General features: G+C 51.3%; 2 protein-coding genes across 2 annotated transcripts in view; one reads left to right on the top strand and one right to left on the bottom strand.

Annotated features, from left to right (window-relative positions):
• Window positions 1-22500, top strand: part of NOTCH1 (notch receptor 1) — a 787535-nt gene that overhangs the window by 272308 nt on the left and 492727 nt on the right. The gene's annotated exons all lie outside the window — the stretch shown is intronic.
• MEGF9 (multiple EGF like domains 9) overlaps window positions 1-22500 on the bottom strand; it is a 66994-nt gene that overhangs the window by 27837 nt on the left and 16657 nt on the right. The gene's annotated exons all lie outside the window — the stretch shown is intronic.

Here is a 22500-nt window from a genome sequence, read left to right on the forward strand (position 1 = left end):
GAGGTACATCCCACTGTGCCAAAAGGACTTACTCCCAGGTAAACGTGCACAGGACTGCAGCCTTAACGCACCGATTCCCAAACTTACCCAGGTCACAATGCCCCCTGCAGCCTCTTCTTCCCGGCTCAGCTGGCTGCCACCCTCTCGGATCTCATGAAATCCAAACTGGTGGCACCCAAATCTCATGAGATTTTGTGAGATCCAAGACGGTGACACCCAGGGAAGAGCTAGGAGGGGCCGTCGGGGACATCCTATGATGCCCCTGTGAGTGTGCCACAATGCCCCAAGCATGAGCTGGGGATCACATGCTGAATGATGCCACAGAATCCTAAGAACATAAGAACAGCCCCACTGGATCAGGCCATAGGCCCATCTAGTCCAGCTTCCTGTATCTCACAGCAGCCCACCAAATGCCTCAGGGAGCACACCTGATAACAAGAGACCTCATCCTGGTGCCCTCCCTTGACAGCTGAACATAAGAACAGCACCACTGGATCAGGCCATAGGCCCATCTAGTCCAGCTTCCTGTATCTCACAGCGGCCCACCAAATGCCCCAGGGAGCACACCAGATAACAAGAGACCTCACCCTGGTGCCCTCCCTTGAGTTGGAAGAGTTGGAATCCTAGAGTTCGAAGGGGTCCACAAGGTCATCTAGTCCAACCCCCTGCCCTGCAGCAGGAAATCCGCTTAGTGCATCTCCAGCCTGTCAAGCCTCTGCTTGAATACAAGGGAGAATCCAACAAACCCCTTGGCAATCTGCCCCACTTCCGAACCTCCGTGACTGTCAAGAATGGAAAAATAGCCTGGCTCTGACTTGAGTACCCATCAGTGGTTGGGGGGTGGGGGGCAATCACCTGTTACAGGTGGTCATTTACACTGCCCTCACGACAACCAGCTCAATTCCCCTGACCCCTATGATGTGCCGCTCCATCTATATGCCAAGCCTCTGCAGCCCATTGCCAAAAATCAGTGCACTCCATCACCCCCAAGGCCAAACGCGCCCAGCGGTTTTCATCAAGCAGGTGGACATTCCTGTGGCACCAGACCAAGGCTATTGACAGCGGTTAGTGGTTTAGGGCTTCCCCCCCCTTCTCCATCTCTCTGCAGAGATCCAGCTGCGGCAGTCTGGCAGGGAGCACCAGATGCCACACTCCCCAACCCAGTTCAATAAAACCCTTCCACACCCACGGCCAGGAACAGGTGCTCCAAATCAGACACAACAGGATATGAATTTAAGAAGAGCCCTGCGGGATCAGGCCCAAGGCCCATCTAGCCCAGCCTCTTGCGGCTCACCAGACGCCTCAGGGTTAGGGTCAGGGAGCACACAAGACCACAAGAGACCTGCATCCTGGTACCACTCCCAGTGCCTGGCATTCAGAGCTGGGCTGCCTCTCAAACCCACATATACCCATATCACGGCTTGTCACCTGCGATGACCACCTCCTCCATCAATCTGCCCAACCCCCTTTCACAGGCATCTAGGCCAGACACCATCGCCGCGTCATGTGGCAAGGAGTTTCACAGGTTAATTAGCCACTGGGTAAAGAAGTATTTTGTCTGTTCTAACTCTCCCAACGCTCAATTTTAGTGGCTGTCCCCTGGTTCTGGTGCTTTACGACATGGAAAAGGACATTCCTCTCTCCACTCTATCCATCCCCTGCATAATTTTGCACGTCTCAATCGTGTGCCACCCCCAGGCACATTTTTCGCTCAACAAGGGAAAGCTGCTCAACAAGAGTTGCCTGTTTAAAAGACACACTACAGAGATGTGTTTTTCCCCATAGGGTCCATCATTCTCACGATCCTGTGTGGCAAAGCAAAGACGCATCTATGCCATTGTTCTGCGCAATGTTGGCAACCTTCAGTCTCGAAAGACTCTGGTATCGCGCTCTGAATGGTGGTTCTGGAACAGCGTCTAGTGCGCAAAAGGTAACAGAAACCAGTACAGATGCACCTAGGAATCTCTGGCTTTGTAATGTATGAATGGGAGAGTTGAGACCCGTGGATAGGGGTCTACACCGAATGCTTTGACTTCCTGGTCAAATGAGAGGATCATCTTGACACCCCCCCTTTTCCTTTGAACTTTCCTTCTTCATTAAGTGGGGCTGCAATGTTGAACATGGTTGACTGCTGGTGGGTGACCACAGCCACTGCCCTCACTGCCGCCACACCCCCCTGGTTGGTGGACATGGGGTCCTGGGTTCCACACGGGTGCATTGCATGTTCTTAGATACTTCATTCCAGCCTGGATCTCCAAGCCGCCAGTCAAGGGCTCGGATCAGTCTCCAGGCAAACGGAGCTGTTCAGTTAAACAAGTCCTGAAACCTTCCAAGGAGCCGGGAGGGTCGTCAAGCCAAAATATTGTCACCGCCCAACTCCAAGCTGTCGCTTCTGAAACGACAATGTCCTTATAACGACCTTATAATCTTCCATTATATACTGATAACGTCCTGATTCTCAGGCCATGAATCACTGTCTGACCCCTGCAAGAAATCAAGCGTCTGCAGGTGACATCCTTGAGCTCCAGGACCCAAATAGGACTTCCCAGTGAAGACTGGTCAGAGCCCAGAGACTACTCTTCTGGGCAACTACTCTTCTGTGGTCTTCTCTCCCACAATGCCCTGCAAATGGGCATTATTCCAGTGCACTGAGGAAGGATATTTAAAATGCCAATGGGGGTGGGGGAGTGCCATATTTGTCCCATAATGCCCTAGAGTGATAATGCAAAGGGCATTGTGGGAGAAAAAAAAAACCAGGCATGCTTGCTCAGAGATACCATCAAGACAAAGCATGCACCCACAGGCCATGGATCTTAAGGAAGCCAACAACATAGATTGCTGGGTGGCACACGGCCTCCTCAAACTTAGATATGGCCCAGCTGATTGAACATAATAAGAACATAAGGAAAACCCTGCTGGATCAGGTCAAAGGCCCATACGGTTGCAGGCTCCCCTTCCATATTTACTTATATGGCCATAGGGTCTCCTTCCTCGAGAGTCTCTCATCAGAAGTTCAAAATGAGCTTCATCAGCTTTTGAAACCGGCAGGCTGCAGACCACCTAGAAATGCCATGACTTGAACCTGGGACCTTCTGCATTGCTCCAACTCTAAGCCCCAGCAAAAAGTACTGTAGGTCAGCTCAGTTCCCACGTGCCCTGGGCTTGCATGCCTCCCCTTTCTGTTCTCCTCTGAGCATGCACGCTTCCTTTCCTGAGCAAACCGCAGTGCCTTCCACACTCAGGAAACCGTGGTTGGTTCTAACCACGGTTAACTGAAAACGAACCCAGATCAAACTGTCGGTTCAGATTCCCACTTGGTTGGAACCCGCGACAATTCGAATCAACCACAGTTTCCCGAGCCCGGCGAGGACTATGGGAAACTACGGTTTACTCAGACCTGAAGGTGGAAGTTCCCTAGCTCCCCCCCTCCCACGCGTGAAGGAGAAGACGGGAACTTGCCAGTTCACGACACATTCACAATCATCAAAACTGCAATGTAGACCAGTGGTTTTCAACTTTTTCTGTGCCACAACCCCAATAGACTGGGGACCCCTCTGCCAATCTAGCCCTGCAACCTGATTTTCTCCAGAAAAAGAAATTAAGGGGGCAATCCTAACCAAATTTCCAGCACTGACATAGCTGTGCCAGTGGGGCATGTCCTACACTCTACAGTTGGGGGGGGCAGTCAAGGAAACCTCCTCAACGTATAGCAATGTTTATTCCCTTACCCCAAAGTTGCATTGCCCTTACGTCAGTGCCGGAAAGCGGGTTAGGACTGAGCCTTAAGTCTCCTTCTTTTCCCAAATGCTTGCGTTCTGGGGTCTACTCTTAACTGTGGTTTTCTACGCAATGAATAAGGAAAGTGTTGAATTTCAAGGGCCTGAATAAAAATGATTTGAAAAACACATGGCGCACAAGTGACGGACTCCTTCCCAATGCCTGCACAAGCTCCCCAGCAGTACCTTGTGAAAGCAAATCGTCCCAGTTTAGGCATGACAAGACAGCAACTGGGGAACAAGCTCCTCCGTAAACGCTGATCAAAAGGATCAAAAGGAAATTTTCCAGCTGGCGTCGAAATCTTGTCGCACACGCTCGCTCTCTCTCTCACACACACACACGCACACACACTCACACAGCATTCCCTAAACTTAGCAGAGGTTCACTATCTCAACAAGAGAGTTAGCAATGCATTTCTGCAAGCAGATCGCAGGCAAAAGTGTGCTCTGATGTGCAGAAGGAGCTCAAGGTGGCGCGCATCACCCTGCTCTCACTGCAGTACCCCTGACAGTGCGCTACTTTCGATTCACACCTCTGCTTCCTTCTCTCTTCCTTCCTCCGTCTCCCACTAGCAGAGGAGTTTCCGGCGAGAGTGAGGTAAGGCTTTAGAGCTGGGGGTCACTAAACTTTTTGGCCGAAGGGCAGCATCAAATATCTGGCACAGTGCTGAGAGCCGGGGGAAAAAAATTAAATATAAAATTTAAATAAATTCATTAGTGACAGACTACACTTGCTCCCGGTGTGGAAGGGATTGTCACTCCGAAATCGGCCTTTTCAGCCACACTAGACTGTGGCTGAACCACCATTCAGAGCGCGATACCATAGTCTTTTGAGACTGAAGGTTGCCAACATGTCCCTGGGGCATTTGGTGGGCCACTGTGAGATACAGGAAGCTGGACTAGATGGGCCTATGGCCTGATCCAGTGAGGTTGTTCTTATGTTCTTAAACTACAATTCCCAGGAGGCCTTGCAGGTCTTCTTGTTATCTGGTGTGCTCCCTGGGGCATTTGGTGGGCCACTGTGAGATACAGGAAGGTGGACTAGATGGGCCTACGGCCTGATCCAGTGGGGCTCTTCTTATGTTCTTATGCAGGATGTGGCCAGCCACAAGTCCTGAGACAATGATGCATTTCTGAGGTTCCAGACTAGATCAACTGCACTCATCTCTTGCATGCAGAAGGCAATGAAGTCAGGCAGGACCACACACCCTTGACGAAGCCTTCTTTTGGCTTTCGCGGCAGGCTGGCCTGCTGACTCAGTGCCAGGTGTTCAGCCTCCAAAGCAAGGACAAATGCCTCAAGCACCCACATCAACGCAAAGGATTCCCCCCTTGCAGAAGGATGATCTGAGCCACCCATGACAAAAGCACGCCAGGGCACACCTGCCGTCACTCTGCCAACAATGGATTTTGACCAGTATATTCCAAAGGGCATCCATCGGGGCCTGGGGAGAAGAACCATGTGCTTCTGTTTGGGCTCTGGAGTGGAATCTTACACTTCTCTGCAGGATCAAGACTAAAAGGGAGGGGGGATACACATGCCAGATCTCTTCTGATCTCGGAAGCTAAGCAGGGTCAGGCCTGGTCAGTACTTGGATGGGAGACCGCCTGGGAATACCGGGGGCTGTAGGCTTCTACCATGATCTCCGAAGCTAAGCAGAGTCAGGCCTGGTCAGTACTTGGATGGGAGACCGCCTGGGAATACCGGGTGCTGTAGGCTTATGCCATGATCTCGGAAGCTAAGCAGGGTCAGGCCTGGTTAGTACTTGGATGGGACACTGCCTGGGAATACCGGGTGCTGCAGGCTTCTACCATGATCTCGGAAGCTAAGCAGGGTCAGGCCTGGTCAGTACTTGGATGGGAGACCGCCTGGGAATACCGGGTGCTGCAGGCTTCTACCATGATCTCGGAAGCTAAGCAGAGTCAGGCCTGGTTAGTACTTGGATGGGACACTGCCTGGGAATACCGGGTGCAGTAGGCTTATACCATAGTCTTTCCAGACTGAAGGTTGCCAACCATGACCTGGAAGGGAACTGTTAGTTCACTGTTAGATTTGCCGGGAAGGGTTATAGCTCACAGCATGCTGAAGAGGCACTAAAATGGCATTCCATCCGTTTTTTGACAATTGACAAGGCCCACCATGCTGTTGGGGGAGGGCTGTCATCCCCCAATGAGCCTACTACTAAATGACACCCCTCCCCCGAAAAAGTCTCCCACAGCACAACTGGGGCACACCGGTTGAAAACTGCTGACACAGGCATTAGGAAACATGGGAATATAAGAGCAGCCATGCTGGATCAGGCCAAAGGCCCACCTAGTCTAGCTTCCTGTATCCCACAGTGAGCCACCAGGTGCCTCAGGGAGCACACAAGACCACAAGAGACCTGCATCCTGGTGCCCTCCCTTGCAGAGCGATAGGTGTAATTAGCCTGTGGAACTCCTCGCCACAGGTTGTAGATAAGAAGAGCCCAGCTGGATCAGGCCAAAGGCCCATCAAGTCCAGCTTCCTGTATCTCACAGTGGCCTACCAAATGCCCCAGGACCACAAGACACCTGCATCTCGTTGCCACTCCCTGGCACCTGCCATTCAGAATCATCCTACTTCTAGAACCAGGAGGTTGCTTTGAATAGTCTTGTCACCTGTGACGGACCTTTCCTCCATCGATCTGACCAATCCCCTTTTCCATGGCATCCCCGAAGCCATCGCCACATCCTGTGGCAAGAGGTTCCACAGACTAACTGCAAGGCAAATTTTCTTCCGGAAGCTGCCAACCCGAGTCCAGTGCTCCACCTAGGTCATCACTGACTGGCAGCAGGCAGGAATCTTTCATTGCCCTGCCTGGAAACGCCAACTGGGGGGCCTGCAAAGCTTGGGCTAAAAAATAAAAAACCCGCCTTTGGCATGCTGTAGGTCCCGTGTTCCGTTGGCACACAGGACAGGGATTTTCGGAGCGCGGCTGCCAGTCAGTGCCGACAGAGACAAGAGTGATGGGCCCAGGATCCGACTCAACAGCCTGTATTCATTCAAGGAAGCCTGGTGGCCAGCAAACACCTTGGAAATAGATGCAACACGGGTTTTAAGCACCCGTCGCAAACAACACAGTCCTGGAACGAGCTGGAATCCCTAGCATGTATGCACTGCTGAAACAGAGACGCCTGCGTTGGCTTGGTCATGTTGTGAGAATGGATGATGGCCGGATCCCAAAGGATCTCCTCTATGGAGAACTCGTGCAAGGAAAGCGCCCTACAGGTAGACCACAGCTGCGATACAAGGACATCTGCAAGAGGGATCTGAAGGCCTTAGGAGTGGACCTCAACAGGTGGGAAACCCTGGCCTCTGAGCGGCCCGCTTGGAGGCAGGCTGTGCAGCATGGCCTTTCCCAGTTTGAAGAGACACTTGGCCAACAGATTGAGTTAAAGAGGCAAAGAAGGAAGGCCCACAGCCAGGGAGACAGACCAGGGACAGACTGCACTTGCTCCCAGTGTGGAAGGGATTGTCACTCCCGAATTGGCCTTTTCAGCCACACTAGATGCTGTTCCAGAACCACCTTTCAGAGCGCGATACCAGAGTCTTTTGAGACTGAAGGTTGCCAACATGAACATGATCACGATTGCTGCACTGCAGATTTAATGACCTCCAAAAGGAGCACCCAGCACACAAAAGGAACGCAACACGCCCAAGGCTGAAGCTATTTATAAGGCAACTGGAGAAGCAATTGCGCACGGCCATTTAGAGGTGTGGCGCAGGAAAGGTGCTGAATGCTCAGGGACTCCACCCACCGGGGCTCTGAAAGGCTCAATTTCGGGCTCAATTTCAGCCTCCACTTAACGCCTGCTTGTGGCTCAACTGCAAGACAGTGAAACACTGCTGGGCGCACCAGGCATGCGCCAGAGAGGTGTGCCCGTGGGGGGAGGCGCACAAGCCTCCCTCAATCCGGAGTCCACTGAGGTTCACCATGGACAGAGGACACAATCCCACCCACGGCTGCTTCTCGCCACCCCCTGTGCTTCTTGTGGCAAGGAGTTCCACTGCTTAACTATACCCCAAAGGGGGGGGAGAAATTTCTGTTTATTCATGCTAACTCTAGGCCAAATCATAAAAACATAAGAACAGCCCCACTGGATCAGGCCATAGGCCCATCTAGTCCAGCTTCCTGTATCTCACAGCAGCCCACCAAATGCCCCAGGGAGCACACCAGATAACAAGAGACCTCATCCAGGTGCTCTCCCCTACATCTGGCATTCTGACTTAACCCATTCCTAAAATCAGGAGGTTGCGTTTACACATCATGGCTTGTACCCCATAATGGATTTTTCCTCCAGAAACTCGTCCAATCCCCTTTTAAAGGCGTCTAGGCTAGACGCCAGCACCACATCCTGTGGCAAGGAGTTCCACAGACCGATATCACAATATATTTTCTTTTTTAAAAGCAACCAAAGGGCACTCTTGCAGAGTCCCCTTTTCCTACACGGAGAAAGGCAAAGAACATTCCCTTCTGGTCCAGAGGCATGTTCTCCTTTGTCCCAGCTTTTGTTTGAAACCCACTTGGACTGCTGCTTTGCTACCCAGCACGTAGACAGGTCCTCTTGAACCGGTTGCCCAGGCCTCGTTGGTTCCAAGCCTCAGAACTGTGAAGGGTGCAACCTCACACCTCCCCGGGATCACCTTTGAAACACTCAGGCTGGCTTTGATGCTAAAAATAGCATACTGCGGCCTCAGCAAGCTCACACATGGCTTTCTTTCGGGGCAGCGAAGCTGGTGATGCAGAGATGCCAGGCTGGGAGGGAAGAACAAGAGCCCCTTGGGACCTCACGGGGTGGGGGAGATAAGTGTTGCTTTCCTTTACGGCTTGGCTCACTGGCACGAGTCCTCTGGAGCTACTTAACCCACAGCGTTCTCCGTGCCGTCAGCCGAGCACTTACTCCGGGGCCGGGTGCGCGCTTTTAGTCCGCCTGACCCTACAGAACATAACTCCGATCGCTATGGGTAAACACAGCCCAACCGCACACACTCAAAAAACCAGTCAGGCCAGTTTAACGCTGGTCAGCCCCCCCCCCCAGGCACACGACCCCAAGAAGATCCTTTGATTCCCCAGCCATAAACAGATCTCGCGGCGATCGGTCCCCACAACTGGGGAGACAGAGGGGGTAATTGCAGGCTCCGTGCCTCTCTGTTGACGTCAGTCATTGGCCCGGTGACGGAGGCAGCTTGGATCTCTGCGGCAGCATGGCACCGCCCCGTTTTTGCTGTGTCACGACAACAGGCAGTGCCAAGAATGCCGCGGCGGTTTTGCGCAACCCCAGCGGAAGGACTTGGCAATCAGGACAGCCCCAAGGGCAACAGGCCTCCCCCTCCTACAAAGCTCCCAGGGAGAAGACAAGGAGGAACGGTGGAAGCCACAACAACTACCTCTCCAGCTTCCGTGTGTACAAAAGCAGCAGGGTGGCTGGAATCTCGCACGCCCGGAACAGTGTGCCCCTACCCCAGACTGTGGGCCGAAGGATCTGCCTCGGGGTAGAAATCCAGCTGCTTTAAAACAAAGGTTTCCGAGCTGTTTAATTCTAGACCAGCCATTTTCAGCCCCTGTGGAATGGTCCACTGGTGTGCCGCAAAGGGTCCCCAGGTGTGCCGTAGGAGTTTGGGAGAGGGTCAACTATTAGTAGGGCCATTGGGGGAATGTGAGCTCCCCCCATCAACAGCATGGTGTCCCCTGTCAACTGAATTTGGGAGAGGGTCATCTATTAGTAGGGCCATTGGGGGGATGTGAGCCCCTAACTCAGCACAGCGTGCCCCGTCAATTGTCACGACACTGCTGGTGCGCCTCGACCATTTTAGTGCCTCCCCAGCGTGCCATGAGATGAAAAAGCTTGACAATCACTGTTCTAGACCCACCTGATCCCACACTTCCCTGGCATGGGTTGCAAGCTGCGTCCAGCCCGGTGGTGGCAGAATGGACCCACTCCAGCGCAGAGCTAAAGGGATGGTCTGCGTGACCCATTGTGCTGTCGATAGAGGGGGTCTTCTCCAAACCACTGTTAACTGGGTCCTGAACCCAGAGAGACGACAATATCCAGCCACCAAGCTAGCAAAGTATCCACTGAAGGCATCAACAGGGGCAGCGATTTGCAAGGGACAAGGGGGGGGCACAGAGAGAGACTATTCTCGATAAACAGAAGACCGTGGAGTTTCTATTATGGTATTTTCTGAACGAGGTTATCTACGCCGGCCCATACGCAAGGAGCACCCTCCCAGCTCAGCCCTTTGGGGTACTTCATCTCTAACGTCCTTCAAGGTGCTTCTCCAAATTCACCTGTCCCACAAAGCCTGCGGCACTACCCACCACTCCCTTGACAGCTCAGCCCAAGTAAGGGTTCCATGAAATAGTCATTCCTTCCTTGTTCCTCTTCCAGCCACCACCTTACCTCTGCCTTGTGACTGGGAGCTCCTCAGGGCAGGGAACCTGACCTCTCACCGGTTGTGAAGTGCCAGGTATGGTGGTGATAAAGTGGGGCCCTTGATAGCCATGGGGGATTGGTTCCAGCAGCCCCCCCCCCAATACCAAAATCTGCAGTCCCAGATAAAGGGGGCAGGGTCGTGGCGCTGCAATTTCTTATCTTGAGGTTGCATCATGCCTTCTAGAAGGCCTACAGGATGCGACGGAAGCACGTTCCGGTTCACGTCTGCTACCTCTGGTCATTTCCTGGAGGCACAGGAAAGCATCCATGGTGGTTCAAATCTGCAGGTGACGAGCCGCAACACCAGGAGGGCCCACTGTATTACAGAGACAACAACTGAAAAAAGGGGTGGTCCATCGATGTAGCCAATTGAGGTGCTCACTTCAGTTGGGGGGCTGCCTGACTCCACCCTCCCACTCGCCTCTACTGCTCTGCTCTGCCAATCACTTCTGGGATTAGAAAAGACGGGGATAAAGCAAAAGCAGAAGTGAAGAAGAGGAGAAGAGAAGGGCGGGCTAGAGCGTCCCAACCTTCTAGCCCGCCACACTCTTCTCCTCCACACATCCTCTTTTTCTTCATGCCGCTCCCTGTCATTTTCCAAACCAAGGCGTGGGAAGAGCAGAGGCCAGCTCACCACAAGATATTTGCTGTGGCACCTCATGGCTTTGGGGGGGACGTCTTGGGCTGGCCCCAATAATGATGAAGGCCATTTGCAACACAGCAACAGGTTGTGGGTGGGGAAGCTCTGATATTCCAGCCTATGCACAGACACGCATCTCTACCAGAGAAGATTTCTCAGTCGAGCCCAAATGCAGTGGTATAGCTAAGGGGAGGTCATGGAGTACATTGCCCTGGGTGCCATGCCTTGAGGGGGTGTCTTAGAGGCCACTTCTGTTTTCGCTATGGGGGTGTTAAAATTTGGGGGTGTTAATGGGACATGCCTTAGCTACACCACTTCCCACACATCAGCTCAGACAGCCTGAATCAGCCCCACACAGCAGGTTCCTTCCTGCAAGGAAGGATCACGACTCGCTGCCGTCATTCCGACCTCGCCCTCTCCTCCCCAGCCAGGTAAGCCACATCCCCTGACCTTGGTCTGTAACTAAGCAGCCGCCCGGAACATGAAACTCCAGTCAGAAGTGTTTCCATTCTGTCATCCTCCCTGGCTTGGGTGACCTCGCTCCCCAGATCAACACCCTTCCTACAACTCTGGAGCAAAGTTGCTCGTTCATCATTTGTGTTGGGGGGGCACCTTCTCGGCTTTCCCTCTTTCCATGGACGGATTCTCCAGGTTCCATCCTGGGCTCCCCCCTTGGATCTCTCTCTACAGTCTCTGCATGACCTCATAAACAGGCAACCTAGCATCTTGGCTAGTCCTTTCCACTTCCATCCCACCCCACACATCTTTGCCCAGCTTTTCTGCTCAGAGGTGGAGACCCTTCACACACACCGATGTCCCCCGTCAACTAGACACGGCCGTCTCATCAACCCTTCCTACACCATTCAAGATCTAGGGTGGTGTCATGGTTCGGGAGTTGGACTTAGACTTGGAAGTCCAGGTTCAAATCCCTGCTCAGCCGTGAAGCTTCTTGGATGACCTTGGGCCAGTCACTCTCTCAGCCTCACCTACCTCACAGGATTGTTGTGAGGACAAAAGGAGGAGACGAACCCTGAGCTCCTTGCAAGAAGGAGAGGGTATAAAAATGTGAAAAAAATATATATAATTCCCTATAAGCCGTCAGCTGTCAAGTCAGCTCTGAGGGATTGCAAAACTCCATCCCTTCCTCACGTCAAGCTCTGATTCATACTCCAAACATCTCTGGTCTCCATTCCTGCCGCCTTAGCTGGCTTTTTGTTGTCCTGGCCTATTTATTTTTCCAAATGTGTAAGCAACACTTAAGTCACCCCTGGCACTGATAACTCCATGCATGGCATTCGCTTGCCAGGGCCAGCACACCATAAAGGCAGGGCAAGGTGGTTGCCTGAGGCAGGGTGGACTTTGCTAGACACCTTACCCCACCTCTGCCAGCACCACCCCATACGTCAACCCTCCCTGCACTTATCTAGCAGCGATAGCTGCTGAGGGCAGCACCCATTGCCACTGCAAAGCCTCCCCAACTTTCCTCCCCTTCCAACTCGCTCCTGGCCCTTAAAAAGGCAAAGGGCAGAAGCAGTAGCAAGACATGAGAGAGAAGGAGTGGAATGGCAGTGGTGGGCTAGAGTGTCTCCACCACTCCTCTGCACTTCCTTTCTCTTGCTCCCGCCCACTTCCTTCTCGAAAGGCAAAGAAGGGCAGTAGCAGAGAAGAGGCAAAGGACAAAGGAAGTCAATACAGGCAGTTGAGATCAGCCTCCAATGCCCACCTCCTCAGAAGGTCTACCAGATATGACCAGAAGCCACTTCCGGTTCTTCTCGGCAAGTTCCGGTCATGTCCAGGTGGCCCTTGGCATCTGCGGATGCCCAAATCCACCGACACCAAGTGCGCGGATAAAGAGGGCCCCCTGTATTTGCAAACAGGCAAACACACGCAGGGGGACAACATCCTTTAAGCACATAAGAAGTTGAGTCTCTGGAGGCAGGACCGCCCATGGTCCTCTCATCCCCAAATAGTTTGGTTGCCTCTCTCTCTGGGTCCCTTCCGGATTGTTCTCCTGGCCCAAACCAGCCTCTGGAAAAAGGGCAGCAAAGTGGGGCCCCCCCCCAGGGGGGGGAGAAGATACAAATAACCAGACACCAGAGGAAGAGGCAGAGATGTCAAAAGACATTTTGTTATCGAGGACAAGAAAATGTCCACGAAGCTGGGGGGGGGGGGGAAGATGAACTGCATGGAGGACACAGGTCAGAGTTTGCCATCCCTCCTCAGAAGCCAGCCCCGGATTCCTCAACCAGGACGGAGTGCCAAGGCACTGCCACAACAAGACATATGTGTGGCTCAGCCGGCTGGGGGGTCCTGTTCATCAATGGAAGGCAGTTCCTCCCCTGACATACGCCAAGTCGGGTCTCCACCCTTCTAGACAACCAAATCCCAGCTTCTCAAAGCTCTTTCAGCACTGGCTGAAAATTTAAGTCCTGCAAGGGCCGAGCACTTGGTCAGGGTGGGGCTTTTGCACCCCCTGCCCCACCAATCTGGAGGGGGGCACCCTAGAACCCCTTGACGCATCAGGCCATGTCAGGAAGCCTCTATTCCTCTGAGCAGGAAGAGAAGCAGTGGATGGAGAGATGCGAGGCTACCTGAAGCATCTGTTCCAAGCTGACCTCATTCATGGGCCGCCCCGGAAGGTATAAAACACAGTCTTGACTTTTTGGGATCGTGGCACTTGATGGTTTGTCCAGCATAGAGATACAACAGACATGATAACTGACTCCTGGAATGCCCTCTTCTGTCCCCAAATTTTCCCCCAGAGCCATTTGGGGACTAGACAAAAGCGCACTGGACTTGAAAAACCCACAGCCTGGTCACTATTTGCTCCCCCACCGACCCACTGAAACTATGCAGGGGATGGATATTGTGCTTTTCCCCCTCTCACACAATCCCCTCTCTGGACATCCACTAACCCTGAGTGTCGGGAGAGTTAGAACAGACCAAAAAAAAAAAATATATATATATATATATATATATATATATATATATATATATATATATATATATATATTTCTTTACTCGGTGTATCATTAGCCTGTGGAACTCCTTGCCACCGGATGTGGTGACGGCGCCTGGCCTAGATGCCTCGAAAAAGGGATTGGACAGGTTTCTGGAAGAAATGGGTTACACGCCAATATGGGTATATGCAACCCCCTGGTCTTAGAAGTAGGCTGTCCCCAAATGTCCCGGTGTAAAAATGTGGCAACAGGATGTTGTCTTGTGTGGCATTTGGTGGGCCACGTGAGATGCAGGAAGGTGGGCCGCCACGCCTGATTCCACAGGGCTCCTCTGAGGTTTTTATGCCCATTCACCCTTCCACCTCCCCAGACCTCTTCCCAAGGCATCTAGATAAAAGCTTGGGCATTTGTTTTTTAAGTACACGTGATTTCATCTTAAGTCATTGGGGCACAGAAGGAAGAGAAATAAGCTCCCCTCCTGCTTTGGGTAAACACCGCTCTCCACGTTAATCAAAGGGAACAGACCTGTTGGCTCTTGCCAGTTCTGCTTTCCGTCTCTCTTTGTTCTAATATCTCCAATTTCTTCCCCTGAGTCTCCGCTTCTATTTATAGGAACTGCAATCCCTACGTCATATTACTTGTTTGGGGTGTTTTTTTTTTTCCATGACAGCGGCAATGCCCGGGTATCTCTGCCTGCCTGATTTCTCTTAGGGTTGGCCAAGACCTAACCGCATTTTGTGGTCGGGGGGTGTTAATTCTTCACCTCCGTGTCGGAGAGGGCTGAGCAACCTGCAAACCAGTCCCTCCAAAATACACAAGGTAGACCTTTGAGAGCACTGCAGGCGATTAAGAAACCGGGCTTATTTTTAATTAAGCTGCCTGCCGTGCTTGCATTTTGACCGGTCTCCAGGGCCGTAAAACAAAAACAAAACAACTGTTAAATACAATCGATCAACAAAAGCAAGATGGAAATGACTCACATGGTAGCTGCCGGTGGAACAAAGACGCCCCCAAACCTGCAAATGTCCAATTCACTTCCTGCCAAAAGCTCATCTCAAAACTAGGGGCCAGACAGCAGGGACAAACGAGGTGGGTTTTATTTCCCAGGGTGGAAAATTTTCGCAGCCCGGGTGCCACCACTAGAAAGGCCCTGTCACACACCCCTCAACACACCACAGGGGCTGTGCAACAAATGGCCCCCCAGGACTGACTACATAACATGGCATTGCAGGAATGCCTCGGTATCCGTGGGGGTTCTGTTTGGGATGCACCCACAGATAACAGAAACCATGGATACTGGGGACCGACTCCAAACAAGTTTTAAACTTGCCGGGGGGGGGGCTTCTTTCTGAACATGTTTGGAGTGGGTTCCTGGTATTCCTGACATCCGCAGATAACTGAAACTACATACACTGGAGCCGTGGATATTGAGGCATGCCTCTATATCCCAAAGTTTGTTCCTGAATCACTCACAGACCAGAACATAAGAACAGCCCCACTGGATCAGGCCATAGGCCCATCTAGTCCAGCTTCCTGTATCTCACAGCGACCCCAAATGCCCTAGGGAGCACACCAGATAACAAGAGACCTGCAAGGCCTCCTGGGAATTGTAGTTTAAGAACATAAGAACAGCCCCACTGGATCAGGCCACAGGCCCATCTAGTCCAGCTTCCTGTATCTCGCAGCGGCCCACCAAATGTCCCAGGGAGCACACCAGATAACAAAAGACCTCATCCTGGTGCCCTCCCTTGCATCTGGCATTCTGACATAGCCCATTTCTAAAATCAGGAGGTTGTGCATACACATCATGGCTTGTACCCCGTAATGGATTTTTCCTCCAGAAACTTGTCCAATCCCCTTTTAAAGGCATCCAGGCTAGACACCATCACCACATCCTGTGGCAAGGAGTTCCACAGACCAACCACACGCTGAGTAAAGAAATATTTTCTTTTGTCTGTCCTAACCCGCCCAACACTCCATTTTAGTGGATGTCCCCTGGTTCTGGTGTTATGCGAGAGTGTAAAGAGCATCTCTCTATCCACTCTGTCCATCCCCTGCATAATTGAAAAAGGGCATTTAAAAAAAAAAAATACACCATGGAAAAACTGCTGGGGTGGGGTGGGAGGGCAGGCTTTGTGATGTACACACAGCTAGGGAGAGACACCATAAATTGCTCGCTCTTGTTTATGCAACTAGCTGCTGTTTTGACGCCCGCCAACTCCAAACAAGCCCAAAGGATGTGCGTGAGAAATCGGACCAGCCCAGCTCAATGGCTGACATGAATTCACCAGTGACAGCTTAAATCAGCTCTCGCTGAGACAGAGAGAGAGAGAGAGAGCGAGAGAGAGGACTGCCAGGCGGATAAAAGTCTTTGCAGAGCATGTCCTCTGCCAGAATAGCAGCTCGAACGTCCCTGCTAATTTACTACTTATTAGCTGAGCCAAAATCAACTTTGAAGAGTCTGTTAGGGTGCTCAAAAAGGCCAGAGAGAGGGAGAGAATATGACCATGTTAAAGCACAGAGCACAAAAATCTGCATTATATATATGTCAGTGTTTCTCAAACTGTGGGTCAGGACCCACTAGGTGGGTCGCAAGCCCATATCAGGTGGTTCCCCATTCATTTCAATCTTTCATTTTTAAGATATCAGACTTGATGCTCCCCTGGTAAGTGCCTGCATTTGGGGGAATCTGACAGACCTGTACTTTTAACAAGCCACTGTGTATAATCTTTTAAGAATGATAGTAAACGGGACTTCCTCCTGGGTAAGGATTGCAGCCTAGGATTGTTCAAAATTCTCCTGCTTGATGATGTCACTTCTAGGCACGACATCACTTCCGGTGGGTCTCCTGACAGATTCTCATTCTTAAAAGTGGGTCCCGGTACTAAATGTAAGTGAACCACTGATATATATAATAGCTAGCTAGCTAATTTATATATATAATATATACAGCTAGCTAGCTAGCTAGCTAACTAGAGTCTCCTTTTTATCGACGGGGATCCATTCCAGGACCCCCCCACAGGCACTTCCGGTATGCTGAGAAAATATATTACTGGTATATACATGCTTCTGTGCTTCCTCCCTCCCGCCTCCAAGGGCTCTGCCTTAAGTTTATGGCAGTGAGATCTACCCAGCCATAGCTTGAGATGTTACTGATTTATCTTAATTTTTAAAAGGTTTCTAACCTCCCTTTTCCGCCTTTCAAGTTGTCAAAGTGGCCGGGATGCTATTTAACGTTTATGACCATGCCAGCCTCTCCGGAGCTTTAAAAAAAAAGATCAACAGTCATGCCAGTGGCAAAGTGGGGAACAGAGAAAGGCAGCTTGAAGGACAGCTATCAGATTAAGGGAAGAATCCTAAACACCTTACATGGGAGCAAGCCCCATTGGTAGGAACAGATCTTACTTCCCGGCAGACATGAATAAGTTTGCACTATGAGTGTGTTTGTTTGAGAGAGGGTGGCATGAATGGGTACTGCCAACCCTGACTGGCAACAGGTCTCGAGGGGTTTCAGACACTGACTGGCAGCAACAATCCAGGGTTTTGGATAAGGGTTTTCCCAGCCACACCTGAAGCTGCTGCCAGAGATTGAACTCAGGATCTTCTGCATGCAAATCAGGGCTCTACCACCGAACTATGGTACAGTCCTGATCTTCTACTGGGTCAGCCCATAGAGTATTGACAAAGAGCCATGGTTCTCAAACATTTTTGAGATGATTACGGGGCTGGGGCACCTTCCTTACGAGGAAAGGCTACGGCGTTTGGGCCTCTTCAGCCTAGAAAAGAGACGCCTGAGGGGGGACATGATTGAGACATACAAAATTATGCAGGGGATGGACAGAGTGGATAGGGAGATGCTCTTTACACTCTCACATCACACCGGAACCAGGGGACATCCACTAAAATTGAGTGTTGGGAGTGTTAAAACAGACAAGAGAAAAGATTTCTTTACTCAGTGTGTGGTTGGTCCGTGGAACTCCTTGCTACAGGATGTGGTGACGGCATCTGGCCTGGACGCCTTTAAAAGGGGATTGGACAAGTTTCTAGAGGAAAAATCCACTACGAGCTACAAGCCATGAGGTGTATGCGCAACCTCCTGATTTTGGAGGTGGGCTATGTCAGAAGGCCAGATGCAAGGGAGGGCACCAGGATGAGGTCTCTTGTGATCTGGTGTGCTCCCTGGGGCATTTGGTGAGCCGCTGTGAGATACAGGAAGCTGGACTAGATGGGCCTATGGCCTGATCCAGTGGGGCTGTTCTTATGTTCTTATTTCAGCACTGGAAATCACTTCTTAGAATGATAATCTCTTTGGACCCACCGGAAGTGATGTCATGGCTAGAAGTGAACACCAGGGAGGAAAAAATTTTAACAGCCCCCCCCCTCCACACACACACATACACACACAACAAAATCAAATCAAATTTATGAAGTAATTAAGTAAGAGCCCATTCCTCTGCGTGTCTACTCAGAAGTAAGTCCCATTATAGTCAGTGGGGCTTACTCCCAGGAAAGTGTGAGTAGGACTGCAGCCTAAGACAATTAAAAGTTTACAGTAAGTATAGGTTTAAAAATGTATTTAAAATAAAGAAGAACCCCGCTTACTCTCCCAAGCAGTTGCTGACCTGTTTAAAAAAAAAATTCCCCAAACATCCCAAAGGTTCCAATCCTCTCCACACTTACCCAGGAGTAAGCCCCATTGATTCTCATTGTGAAAAGCACATCCATAGTAGCCTGTTCAAAGTATAGACCTGTGCCATTTCTCCCAAGGCAGTCACATACCAAGGGAGCATCACATTTAATTGATTTAAAAATAAAATACACGTTGAAATGAGTGCGGCCCACCTGAAATGGGCTCACGGCCCACCTAGCGGGTCCCGACCCACGGTTTGAGAAACACTAGTCTAAGAGGATTTCACCAGGGATCCTCCTGTATGCAAAGCATGTTTCTTCGAAAAACAGCCAGCACAAATGACATGCTCCATGTCTAATCCCATAAAAAGCACCCTATACACCTGCCCCATTGTCCGATGATTCCTTCAGCACCCCTAGGCATTGTTTATTCTTTTTTTTTTTCCATAATCCACTGCTCTGCCTTCCCAGAACTTTGTAAGGTCCTTGAGGGCAGAGATCAATTATATATACCATGCCAACGACCCAGCCTAGCCCCAAAGGGATCGGCATACATACATATTAAAGACTCCTCAGAGGTCAACAATAATGCTTCCTGTTTTCCTTCCAGCATCAGTAATGGAGCACCACCTCCTCTCCGCTAAACAGCTGCCTGGGGTGCGCGGACAACCATATCAATGAGAGGCTTCACAGCGCATTGAAATGCAACATTTGTGCAAGGCCACCCGAAGTAACATTGATCAACGATTGCCACGACCTCCAGTTCATGTTTGATGCGGCGCATCAAGCCAGCTTGGCGTCTTTGGTCAACCGTGGGAAGGTGAATTTTGATTCGGGCCGCTTTGGAGGAACAGCCAGGCTCAGGGCTGGCCCATCTCTGAAGCCAACTGAGATGGTCGCCTCAGGCAGCAGATTAATGGGGGCAGATACTTAAGGGTGTTCAAACAGGCTGTGGCGTCTCTAGGGTTTGCAGCTCCCGGTGCGGAAGGCCAGTGCGACAACCCCATGATGGACCTCCTTTAGAAATGGGCTATGTCAGAATGCCAGATGCAAGGGAGGGCACCAGGATGAGGTCTCTTGTTGTCTGGTGTGCTCCCTGGGGCATTTGGTGGGCCGCTGTGAGACACAGGAAGCTGGACTAGATGGGCCTATGGCCTGATCCAGTGGGGCTGTTCTTAGGTTCAGCTGACAAGGGAGGGCACCAGGATAAGGTCTCTTGTTATCTGGTGTGCTCCCTGGGGCATCTGGTGGGCCGCTGTGAGATACAGGAAGCTGGACTAGATTGACCTATGGCCTGATCCAGTGGGGCTGTTCTTAGGTTCAGCTGACAAGGGAGGGCACCAGGATAAGGTCTCTTGTTATCTGGTGTGCTCCCTGGGGCATCTGGTGGGCCGCTGTGAGATACAGGAAGCTGGACTAGATTGACCTATGGCCTGATCCAGTGGGGCTGTTCTTATGTTCTTAACTACAATTGCCAGGAAGCCTTGCAGGTCTCTTGTGATCTGGTGTGCTCCCTGGGGCATTTGCTGGGCTGCTGTGAGATACAGGAAGCTGGACTAGATGGGCCTATGGCCTGATCCAGTAGGGCTGTTCTGATGTTCTTATGTTATGTTCTCCCATGCAGTGGGTGGGGCAAAGGTGGGCGTGGCAATGTAACATCGCCCCACCCCTGCTGGTTTTTTGGCTATAACCTTTGTTAGACTAGAGATATTTCAACAGGCTTTGTTGCATTGCATTCTGCTTGAAATTACACTTTGACTGATATATGACATGATGGTATTATTTGCAAATACCAAGATTTAAAAAATTTTGGTGTCAGCCCCCTGAGTGTCACCTGATGCGGCCCACACACACACCCCAGTGATGCCCCTGGGCTGAGGACAATATTACACTATGAGGCCAGGAGGCCCAGCAATGAATGGTGTATCCACACCTTCTACTGTGAGGAGAGAAGCTTTAGCTCAATTAGAGCTCTTGGTTTGCACATGGGAAGCCACAGGTTCTACCCCTGGCAGGGTCTCAAAGTTGGGATGAGAAAAGATTTCTGTCTGAACCCCAGGATAACCGAAGCCAACCACTGTTGACAACAGTGGCCTAGATATAGCAATAGCCCGACTCGGCAGCTAGCCACTTAATATACGGACAACACTGACCTCGATTGGCCAAGGGTCTGACTCAGTGGGGTCCTAGGATCATCAAGAACCCCGTAGCTCAGTGGCATGAGGCAAAGGGCAGCGGGTTCAGTTCTTGGCACTACCAGTGTTAAAATACCCCCATGACAGCAGAGCTGTACAGGACACATCTCTGCATGAGAACTATGGAAGGAGAGGCTACGACTCAGTGGAGAGAGCCCCTGCACTGCGTATACAACAGTGGTTCCTAAACTGTGGGTCAGGACCCACTGTTGGGTTGCAACCTGATTTTCGGTGGGTCCCCAAAGGGCGATGGAAGGAACAGATCACTCATCACCTGTTCAGAAATCAGACACTGTAGCTGCTAGTTACCTTGCAAAGAGCTCAGCTCCTGCAGTTTGCAAGGACATGTAAATACAGGGAGATAAACGTTTGAGGGTCTTTTTTCTGGTTATTATTACGCATAAATATATTTTTAATATAATATATATGGTTGGCAACCTTCAGTCTCGAAAGACTATGGTATAAGCCTACGGCACCCGGGATTCCCAGGCGGTCTCCCATCCAAATACTAACCAGGCACAGGTTCAATCCCCTGGTCACATCTCAGAAAGGAGCCCTACTTGGAATCCTGAAGAGCTGCTGCCCACCAGAGTCCAGTGACCCCGGACAGTAGCTGCCAGTCAGTGTCCGGAAACCTGGAAAGACTCTATCAGTCAGCATTGGCAATGCTAAGCTAGATGGACCAAGCGCTATAATCTATATATCCGACCGTGGTTCGCACCACCGATCTATTTAATGTCTGTGTTTCACGCACCGTCCTCGGCTTCTGCCACCTGAAGGGTCTCCTGCTAGGTAAAGGGGCTGGACTGGATGACCTTGTGGGCACCTTCCAACTCTGTGATTCTCTCTCCTCCACCCACATGTTCCTGGCTATCCAGAGAAAGACACTGGCATCTCCCTCCACATTTAGAGATGCTGCAGGGCTCCTCCATGGTGGTGTCTGCCTATGGAACCCCCTGCCACATGATTTCAGGCAAACCTTCAGATAACGATTGCCTGAGCATCTAACCCTGCTGAACATGTGCCTGCATTAAAGAACCTAAGAAGAGCCCTGCTGAATCAGGCCAAAGGGGGCCATCTAGTCTAGATTGCACTACGGTGCAAAACAAGAGGGGCAGACACAAAAAGAAACACTAGGATATGGAAAGAGGGTGGACGGAGGCTTTGCAAATGGTGGCGGAGAGGAGAGAATCAGCGCTGAATCTGCCCAACTGAGGACTGCAAGAACCTCGCCGGGGAACATCAATGGCGACAAAGCGCACTGCACTCTAATGGCGCAGAGATCACACAAATAAAAAATGAGGCCATGAAAAATGCATGGGGCATTCATCAGCTGGGCAGCGGGCACACCACCATTAATAATAGACAACCAAAACACACAGCCTGACCAATTAATATCAGGCAGTCAGAGTGGAGATGGGGGAGAAACTGCTAGAATTGGATCAGCTTCAAAAGGGGGCCACAGTCTTTTTGGAATGGGGTTGTGCTCCCTCCAAAGAACTCAGCAAGCGGTTTCAGGGGGTGTTACTGAACCCCACGTGGCTTGAGGGCTCAGAGGTCAAACACAGGCTTTATGCGCAGAAGATTCTCAGGTTCGATCCCCGGCGTCTCCAAACGGGGCTGGGAAAAATTCCCATAGGAACCCCGCAGGGTGGCTGCCAGTCTCTGTAAACGATACCCTAGATGGCTCGGGAGTCTAACTCGGAAAGGCGGTTTCATCTCTCGCGCCTGCTCCAGACGCACTCCACTCTTGTGTCAGGTATCCGGACTGCTACACCGTCTCCCAGCTCTGCTCAGAAGCACTACAAGGCACCTGAAGGGTCTCCTGCTAGGTAAGGGGGCTGG

Source organism: Tiliqua scincoides, chromosome 16, assembly GCF_035046505.1.
Source record: "Tiliqua scincoides isolate rTilSci1 chromosome 16, rTilSci1.hap2, whole genome shotgun sequence".
Taxonomy (NCBI): Eukaryota; Metazoa; Chordata; class Lepidosauria; order Squamata; family Scincidae; genus Tiliqua; species Tiliqua scincoides.